Genomic DNA, 10,770 nt, shown 5'->3' with positions numbered 1-10,770 from the left:
ATTGTCTTTGTATTGTGAAAATTTAGTTCATAGCAAAAGTTAAGTATTCTGCCTACAAAGTTGTGCACTATACATCATCGGTAACTTTAATTTGATGATGGGTTTGCTGCAGCTTTTCAAAAGTCTCTTTTTTAATTACATATCTGCTTTTATTCATTCATGGAACTCTACATTTTTATCTCATTAATTGTGTAACAATCCATTATTGGTCTTCTGTTGTTCCACCAAGTAGTGTCTTAGGGGCACACATGCCTAAAGAGTTTTAAGTAATGAGTAACTGATTGAAGCACTTTCCACGAGTTTTAAGTAGTTAGGTCATATAAAACTTTTAATATGTTCACTGAGTTGGACTCTGAAATTTTTTCAGCAGGCCTCTTCCTTCCCCTACCGATTTTTAATCTTAAGCATTATTCCCACGCTTCTAATCTTGTCTTCTATGTTGCTTTGTGTGATCATTGCTCACTACCGTAGAAAAATATACCGTCATTTTAATCAAGTGTCAGAACATTTATTTCCCTCATTGTGGCTTCAAATTTATGTGGAAAGTTTTTTATGGGCATCACGGAATAAAATGACGCATTTTCTCAGTTTAGTAATTATTATTAGGAAGATGAATACAGTACTGAAAAATAATTATTAGTTCATTTTCCATGGTTATGATCATTCCTTCCTTAATATGACGTAAGGTACATCATGCTAAGTTAAAACTCCCATGTCCTGTTAAAATAAATGCATAATTTTGGTTCCATTAAAACAACCATAGACACAGTTATCAACCTGAAGGTTGTTTGGCGAGTGATGGTAGAGTTCACTCAGTGCGAAGCTGTATACGGCTTGTGAAATTTACACAGGGTATGGGGTCCAGTTCCTTTCACTGTGCCGGTTTTCCAGGAAGCCCCGGTACCCGAGAAATCACATGGAGCTGCAGGTGCCCAGAGAGGCTTTCTCGGGAATCGAACCCGGGCCCTCCGGTCAATAGTCCAACGCTTTATCCCCCACTTGGCTCAATAATATTATTTAATTTGAAGTTGCCCACTCCACTAATTTTCTGACCGATTGAACACGGCTGATTTTCTATGCATTTTCGCCATCCGAATCTTCTAATAACTAATTGAAATCGTTTTTATCCCCGGCCGATCAACACGGCTGTGGATGATAGACAGGTCATTTCGTTTCGCACGATTCTCCAAAATAAAAGTTAAGAATACTATACGTTGAAAACAAAGGTATGCCTCAGTACAGATATTTACGGTAATTTTGTTTCAACGATTTCCTGTTTGATTTTGTGATCGAATTTTTGGCAGTGAATATCGTCAACTTTTTAAAGATCATTCTTTGTTTACAGCTATTTATATATATTTTTTTAGTAGAATTGTAATATTTCCATATACGCAATGAGTTACTATTGTATCGTCAACAAAATATGGTAATCGATTTTAATCGAAAAATGCGACAAACCCCGGAAATACATGCTTTTATTCTAGGTCTTAACTCGATATTGGCAACATGATAGTCATTTCCATAACATTGGGTTTGTGCTTGTGTCGCCAAAAACGCATTATTATTTTAACCTTAAGTTCATTGGAAGCATGATATTCCATTTTTTGCATCACTTACAATTTAGTGATAAAGTATTTATAGGTGCTTGAGTGAAGGGAAATGCTGTTTTATTGCGATGATATTAATATTGTTGTGGAACACGGTAGTCCAGGGTTGGAACGTTGAACTACGGACCAGCTTTTGATTCCCCGTCACACCTCTCTGGAGGTCAAGTTCTGACACTTCTTTCGCCGTCCATCAATGGAATTTCCATATTATATAGAAATAAGATTAGGTATGATGCCGCGCAGTGGCGAAACCATGGTTGGCATTAAACATTAATTGTGGAATTTCTGTGTCTATTATCTTTATAATTTCAATATCCTAAGGAAAAAGAAAACCTAAGTTACTGGAGAAATATGATGTAGATTCGGTGGATTGGTAAGGAGCGTTCGCGATTTTAGTGGTTCACCGTGGGTGTTTTTAAGTTTACTTTAACGTTATCTGCAATTTTGTCAGATTTTGTGGGGTGCATTTAAGATTCTATTCTTGCAATGAGTGAAGGTTTGTTGTGTTCAGTCTTGATTTCCTAGTCCAAAGATACCGAGTTAAAATAGCAAAATCTAGGTTACTGCTACTATGGTTCAAAACTTTTTTCATAATTGTGATATAAAGCCAAAATTGTTGTGTCATATGTATGTCATACATATAGTATCCCTACTTCAAAAATTAACATTAAGTAGCAATAAATTATCAACTGACATGAGCGTATTATATCAACTGAATGAAGGGATGTGTGAGGGACCAACAAAGTTCATTCGTAAATATTTCGCAGATAGTATGTATAATTGTCAAGAACTAACATCAATCCTTCCTGTTGACTTACCTTCCAAACCAATTCAAGCCCCAGGTCTATACCAGGAGGTTGGTTTGATAGGCGAGGTAGAGCCGTACAAAGCCCAAAGGCGTGTAGAACTAAAACCTCAGGGTAGGAGAGCCAGTTCCTTTCCCTGTGCCGCCTGTGGTTTCCCAAGTTTCTGGTACCCGTAAAATCACTTAGCCTGGGAGAAGCTGAGGGTGCCCGGGTCCCAGGGAATCCAACCCGGGCCCTCCGGTCAGTAGTCCAACGCCCTGCCCACTGGACTACCTCGTCCCTTCCGATCATACTACGAAAAGTTTCCCTTTTCATAATGATGTCCCGGGAAAAAGGAATCTCTGTGCATTAATTTCCTGTCGAAGTAATGAAATGCACTTCCTCTAATCTCGCATGAACTACCTACGCTTGATAAACGTAATGTTTATTTGATAAACAAGGAAATTTCAAACTCTTCTATCCGTTAATTATTCAGGATAGCTGTAATGTTTGGTTTTGCGTGAACCACGCAGTTCGTCATCCCAAGGAATCATTTGCGACATGTTGAGCGCAATTTCATTGGCTGGCGTGCTACGACTTAAACGCCGGGCATGAGAAACCGGCCTTAACCTTTTACTTGCTTACAAATATTTTGAGTGATATAAACTGTGGATCAGCTTCCAATGATTGAACCATTTTCTCCTTTCATAATCGAAGAGCAAGGGAAGTCTTGTCGAGTCAAATCGTAAGGGGCAATTCTGAGCGGGAGTGGGAGGACAAAGCGATCAAGATAAAAAAATAACCGAGCGATCCACTTATTCGCCGCAGCTGATAAAAAATGAACGGGTTTCCTGTCCTCGTTCCCACGTGATATTTTTCCTTTATTTACGCGCTAGGGTTGCCCAGGAAGGCGCAGTGTCGAAACATACGCGAGTGAAAAAGCGAATCGGTTTGCGTGGTGTTGCATAGTGAGGAGCCGTATCTGCCTCGCCCCCATCAACCCACCTCCCTTCGGTCTCCCCCCTAGTCGCCCCTCCCACCGTCTTGCTCATGGAACCGCGCGCAAAGCACAACCACCCATTTCGAAGAGACCGATCCTTCTATTAAAATTTCTCGGCACGACGCCATTTGATGGCATGTTTTGAGTCTTTAAATTAGAGGCTTTCACATGTTCCTACTTTAAGCTGCTTCACTTCACAAAACCGAAATTCCCGAGAATGATTTAATGGCCTCTCTCGTCCCCAATTGTCTTCCCGATGATTTCTCTCATAACACGGCGTGTAGACAACACGGGACCTCGCTCATTTGCCTAACCTTTCGGGCTAAATCAACCCCATCTTCAATTTTCCGTGCAGCAGCTTCTGTTTAAGTTTCTGTGCAAGGGGGCACATGACAAAAGTGGCGAGGTCTGAAAGTCATCCCCACGATTCCAATCACTCTGCTATGGCGTTCCCGTGTGATGATTTAAAAAAATCACTCGAATATGTGGTCGCAGATATTTTCTTAACAATTTGAGCAAGTATGAGGAGCTAGTTACATCATGTAAAAACGTTGGAAAATAAAGGTGAAACCATTTATATTATTACCTGTACAATCCAAAAGTAGTGGTGGATAAAGTTTGCCGCGGCGGATCCAGCAGGTGGTGGCGAAACGTTCCATGGCTCCCCCATTACATGAAATTTCTTTCATTCGGTCTCAATGGATTGTTTGAATTTCAATGGTATCCGGCTCAACCTCGCGAACAGTCACCTTGAGGATTAAGATAAACTTGGTGAAATTCATTATAATAACAAATTATTATTAAAATTGTTAAGGTATTAAACTATTAAAATTATATATTTAAGTTAATAATTTTTTGTGAATTTTACGAAGTTTATCTTATTCATTAGAATTATTTCAAATCGTCAAGCACCCGAAAACCGAATAAATTTTGTTGAACCAAAACTGTTTCATATCCATTCTTATCGACTTCAGGCTTCTCTTTACCCCCGCTCAAATTAAGCCTCCCCCTCCATGTCGGCCGTGGTTCCAACCCTGACAAATGTGGGAAGTGGAATTTATATCCTATTAGACGCCCATTGCATTGCATCTTGATGCCAGTCCTTACCTGAACTATTGAGAATGATCCTTCAATGATGTAAATTTGAACAGAGAAAGTGATAACCTCTAGTTCGAAAGCTATTGATACGCTCCATCATGTGGCCGTCTCTTTTATTTTTGGTCTATGAACTGTAACTTTGATGAGTTCAGCCTAGAGGTGCGAGCCCATGACCACGTGGGGGGCCGAATCAATTCTATTCATGAGTGTTCCTCGCCGAGTGTGTCAAGTGATCCGATGACACAGACTTATTTCATGTCCAGCATCCGAAGCCCTCTGTGGGGTATGAGCTGAATGACCAGGGTTACCTCCCCACCGAAACCGTCTTAAGATACGGCGCCAATAATACAGCGTGTGGTGTATTGTAGGTTTGGATCTGTGCAGTGGCTTGCGTCAACTGCTTCCTCCACCAAAGGGCAAAGGTCACATTATAGACGGTGACGAATACTTTTGGGCGTCATCGATTTACAATTTGGGTGGAGTGTGAACGGTAAAATTAAATGCATAAGGACATCCGGAAAATATTCCGGTGAATGATTTCAGAATTCCTTCATTTCGACTATCTGTGAAGAACAGAAGTATATTGCTAATATGAGGGATTAGCGCTGGAGTTCGATTGGCTCAAGTAGGCGGGAGAAGAGGGCCCGCCGTCCCAATAGTAATCAACCCGGCGGTTGTATTTGGCCGGCGAGAGTGTACCTAACATCGTTCTGAGCCGTGTGATGGATGAAGATCGCGCATCCAGTTCCTTCAACCATAACGCCTGAAGCTCCACATAAAGTTCCGCGACCAGAACAGCACTTTTTGGGGTTTTATCTGGTGTGTCTAGATGTATCAGCCGGATTGAAAATCGGAAAGGTACATTGAGAAACATCTGGTTGGGATGCAAGTATATTCTTTAATTTGAACTTTTATTATTGCTGTTAGTTTCCGCGAGTTGCTGCCGACTTATAAGGCAGGAGACACTATTTCATAAATTAATAGCAATGAGAAAACTTCACATTCTCTCTCCACTGAGCTTTATTGTTCTAGATAATTAAATATCAATTTGGTAATTTTTTGTGATCAAAGCCACCAATTATTGTAAGTAATGATCGAAGTTATCAAGTGTTTGGTAGATATTGGAAGCATGGGCACATCATGACTAAAATGTTAATTACATCCAAATTCCGAGATGTGATCGAATTTATTTTTATAACTCAGTGGATGTGACACCTTCGTGAGTTGAAAGTACTTTTAATTCTTAAAAATCCTTAAAATGTGATTTTTAACTTCAAAGATTGAGTTGATAATCGTAAATCTAATCAAAATACCGAAAATATTTTGGTGGCTTTTATTAAAAAGTTCACTTAACTGAAGAGACATTCACATTTTATCTGAATTTGTTCCCCGAGAACGTTTGATTTGAGGATCGATTAATTTCACTTCGAAAGCATTCTAAAGTCTTCCGCGACTGGTAGTTGCTTAAGTCGTGGTTTAACTAATTTCATATTGTTCAGTATGAAATTCATGAACACCATAGAGAGTGACAACATTTATTACCGGAAAAGAATGCTAATGGCGACTGCCCATTCCGAGACACCCAGACACTTTTCCAATGGTGGGCTTGACGATGTTTATTCCAATAATTCGACGTTTACCCCCTTACTCGATGGGAGTGACACGGCTACTACATTTGACGCTGCTGATTTCTCCCCGGAATGATTTAGATGCAGGACTAAAGCTACAATTTTCACAAGAAAAATCTGCTTTCAAGAACTTTGTACATAAGATGCGATTCGTTTTTAAATTGATACTGGATTAGAACATCCTAAGCAATACATTGAGAGTTAGGTAACGTAATTCAATTATAGGAAAAGTACGGTAATAATATATGTCTAAACATGCAAAACGTATGATATCAGCTTTTGTGCAGGTAATGAGCGATTAGGCGTTTGTGAAGGGACAAAAAAGAGCGAATGGTGAGGGTGTTGAGTTCCGAAATTCCTGTGTCGTTTGATCATTCATCGTAGCACGTAGTATGCCATAGGGCAGGCAATAGGAAGCTAAATTCACGACACGGGCTATTTTGGCGTGTGAAAGATTTTTGGCAGCGGAGGAAATGTGGAAAGAAAGGGTAACCCGTTTAACCTTCTAGATGACATTGAGGAACTGCAGTTGTGTTCTGCTGAGAGCATCAAAACAAGGGTCGCAATTTCACTGAATCCAATCTCCAACTCCAAGGGTTCGAACCCCGGCCTTTAACGTGAGAATTGCGTTAATAAAATACATCGATGAAGTCCCATGACATACAATATGCCTCTATGGTCCTTCTCTTGATCGTTTCTGCTGCCAAACCATGGAAATGACAGGAATAAAAATGTCTCATCCTCTCCCTTCCTACCCACTTTAGCATTGGATTTTCAGTTGCACCCCTGTCATTAAATATTCGATTTTATTCAATGAGTATGTTTTTAATTTTGGTTAGAAAAATGAAAATGAAGCGCATTGGCAGTAGAAGAATTGCTGGATGAGTTAAATAAAGATACAATGCAACAAATCGCAGGGTTAAAATCATTCGCCTTGACCGGGATTCGCCTGGTCAAGGCGAATGATTTTTACACTCTAAAATTGTTGCATTTTAATGCATATTAGTAAATGACTCCGTCAAAAGTTAATATCGAGGCATCTCCCGCAGTTTCTCGGAATTAAATAAAGATGTTTAAAAAAATCTTAATAGCAATCGGTGGTTGGGGGTATTGTTGAAGGAGAAAGGGCAGGGGATGTGGATTTTAACGCTTTGTGTGTCGGGGAAACTGTCCCTCCCATCTAAACTGTCCACATGGTAATTTTAATAGACAATCAACACAAGACAATAACACAAGACAATATTCACAGGTCACACAATTCCACGCAAACCTCTCGAAGAGTATAAGGCAGGGAGTGATTTCAAAAATAAGAGCCCGAGGAGGGTCGGAAAAAGGTTTACGATGGTGGGGAAACATATTTTAATATGAAAGTACTTCCTTCGGCTTAGGTGGTGAATTCTGCGACGCAATTGTACGAACTCGAAGCAAAATGCGCGATTTCCTTAATTGGTTTGTTCGGCAGTTGATCTATTTTTATTTTTTTCCCCGTTTTCATCGCTGCGGGAGTAAAGTTTGACGAGCGTCAATTAAATCGCGATTGAATTCGCAGAATATGGGTGGGAAGTCAAAAGTCGTTATTGCCCCTCTACAATTTCTGAACACTTCAAAAATTGACATCATAGTGGTTCATTTTCAAAGATGTTTTCATTTTATAAAATAAAACATGCAAAGCGAATTGGCTACTTATAATTAATATTGCTTTCATTCGCTACTCTAACGACATAAATATTTAATACCACAGAATTACTCAAGGGTTTAGGAAAACGCGGCTACCTTTGTACACTTTCTATGCAGATGATCAAATATATGTAAATATGTCTGTGTGTGTGTATGTATATATATACTACCTATGTGGGTCGCGGTAGTCCAGTGGGTAGAGCGTTGGACTGCCGACCGGAGGGTTCGATTTCCGGCCAAGGCACTCTGGGCACATGCAGCTCCACCTAAGCTATGTGATTTTTCGGGTATCAGATCTTCCTGGGAAACCATAACCGGGACAGGGAAAGGAACTGGCCCCCCTACCCTGATGTGTGAATTTTCACACCATGAACCACGGATGAGATGATTACAAAGATGGATGAGCGGCGAAAATGGAAGAATGTAAATACAGAATTAGGCAAAATGAAATACAAAGCATTAAACAATAAATTGAGGCGGGCAACAAATAAAGCAAAAGAAGCATGGTGGAAGACGCAGTGTGAGGATATGGAAAGTCTGCAGAGGAAGGGTGAAATTGGTGCGCTGTACAGCAAAGTTAAATCTTAATAAGTAAGAAAGGGAGATCTATGCTAACAGTTAGAGATAAGGCGGGTAAGGCAATAGTTGACACAGGAAAGATCCGAGAGAGATAGAAGGAGTATATAGAAGAACTGTATATTAAAGAACTTCGACCAACAAAGTTAGACATTGTAAAAGAATATGACGTAGAGGAAGATAGCTTAGGTTCAGGCATACTAGACGATGAGATAGAAAGGGCATTAAGGGAGATGAAACTAAATGAGGCCGTGGGGGTGGACAACATTCCCGCGGAACTATTGAAATGCTGAGGAAAATGTGGGAGGATGAGGCTATATGGGCTCATTCGCAGTATTTATGAGGAAGGAATCTGGCCGGAAGACTTTGTCAGATCAGTTTTAGTTCCTATTCCGAAAAAGGGAAAAGCTACATCATGTGAGGACTATAGGACAATAAGTTTGATATCCCACGCAGCTAAAGTTTTTCTCAGGATCATAAACAAAAGAATAGAGAGTAGGGCAAATGATTACTTAGGGGATGATCAGTTTGGGTTCAGGAAGGGGAGAGGTACGCGTGATGCCATTGCAGTAATGAGATTATTAATCGAGAGGAATATAGAATACAACCAGGAGGTATTTGCGTGTTTCGTAGATTTCGAAAAAGCGTTTGATGAAGTGAATTGGGAAAAACTAATGAGTCTATTGCAGAAAATAGGAATAGATTGGAGGGACAGGAGGCTTATCCGCAACCTGTACATGTCTCAGACTGCTCAGGTGCGAGTGGGGAACAGGGAGTCCGAATGGGCAGTGTTAGGAAGAGGTGTAAGGCAGGGTTGCCCATTATCACTGCTACTGTTCAATCTGTATGTAGAGGAAATGATTAAAGAGGCATTGGAAGAACTGGAGGTAGGAATGAAGGTGGGCGGGGAATTCGTAAAATCAGTTAGGTTCGCTGATAACCAAGCTTTAGTTTGTCAGTCAGCCAAGGGGTTGCAAGCATTGCCGAGTGAATTGGAAATTCAGTGCGACAGGCATGGGATGAGAATCAATATTAATAAAACAAAGGTTATGCGATTTTATAGAAAGAAAAAGGCTAAGCTAAACATTAAAATAGGAGGACAAAAACTAGAGCAGGTAGAACAGTTTACGTATCTCGGTAGTGTTTTGGACCAACATGGTCAAAGTAGTAGGGACGTAAGGAGAGCTAGGCAAAGAGGTTTTCGCAAGGAGGAAGGAGTTGATGACAGGGACGTTGAGTAAGGATATTAAGAAAAGACTCGTAAAAACTTTGATATGGAGCGTAGCTATGTACGGTGCGGAAACGTGGTCATTGAAACAGGAGGATAGACGTAGATTGGAGGCTTTTGAAATGTTGGTGTGGAGAAGAATGGAGAAGGTGAAATGGACTGAGAAGAAAACAAATGAGGAAGTACTTGGTATGGTGGGCGAAGAGAGGGGTTTGTTGGGAGCAATCCTATAGAGGCAGGAAAAGTGGATGAAGGGGGTGTTGACCGGCAGTGGGATGTTGAAAACTGTAATAGAGGGGAGAATGTTAGGCAAACGAGGAAAGAGAAGGAGCAGGATAGGGTTGTTGGACGGGATGAAAGAAGGAAGAAAGTACTCTGAGATGAAGAGGGACCTGATGTAGAGAAGGATGCTGGATTTTATGTTTTATTAGGAGTAACAAAATATTTATTCGGTAGCTGTGTCCATCCAAAAACCTACATTAACCGGTAGATTACCTTATAATAAATATATATATATATATATATATATATATATATATATATATATATATATATATATATATATATATATATGGTCAATCTGCATGAATGGCCGGTTCTGTGACACCATTTGCCACACGCCCTTAGTGCAGCTCGTGGGGTGTTCTGCTGGCGAAGATATTTAGTGTCATTTGTGGCATATTTTATGGAAGAAGTCGGCCGGAACCTTTTTTTAAATCATTAATTCCAATTCAAAAATAGCACTAGGCAGCATTATGCACGTACTCTGGGACCTTAAGTTTGATTTAGCTCGCAGCTAAGTGATTTGAATCATCTATAGCTAGATGGAGAAGATGCCAAATGAGCACTTACTCGAAGGTTAGTTTGCTTGGGGGTGCGATGCCATAGAAGTAATGAGATCACTGCTGGAAATGAGTATAGAATTAGTACAACACGGATGTACTCGTGCGTATTTATTTGTTTGCTTAGTGAATTAGCGTAGGCGTCCATCAAAGTAAAATGGCAAGGAATAATGAATGTATTTCAGAAGATAGGAGTCGATTGGCGGGATTGGCGCAACCTTTACATTTCTCAGACCATTCATATCCGTTCGGCGGATTGAGAAACGGGATGGGGAATGTTGGGGAGAGGGGTAAGACAAGCTGTTCATCATCACCCTGCTTTTCAACGT

This window comes from Hetaerina americana, unplaced genomic scaffold (genome assembly GCF_022747635.1).
Source record: "Hetaerina americana unplaced genomic scaffold, ioHetAmer1.1.p SCAF_3, whole genome shotgun sequence".
NCBI classification, from domain to species: Eukaryota; Metazoa; Arthropoda; class Insecta; order Odonata; family Calopterygidae; genus Hetaerina; species Hetaerina americana.
Note: the sequence above shows the minus strand (reverse complement) of the source record.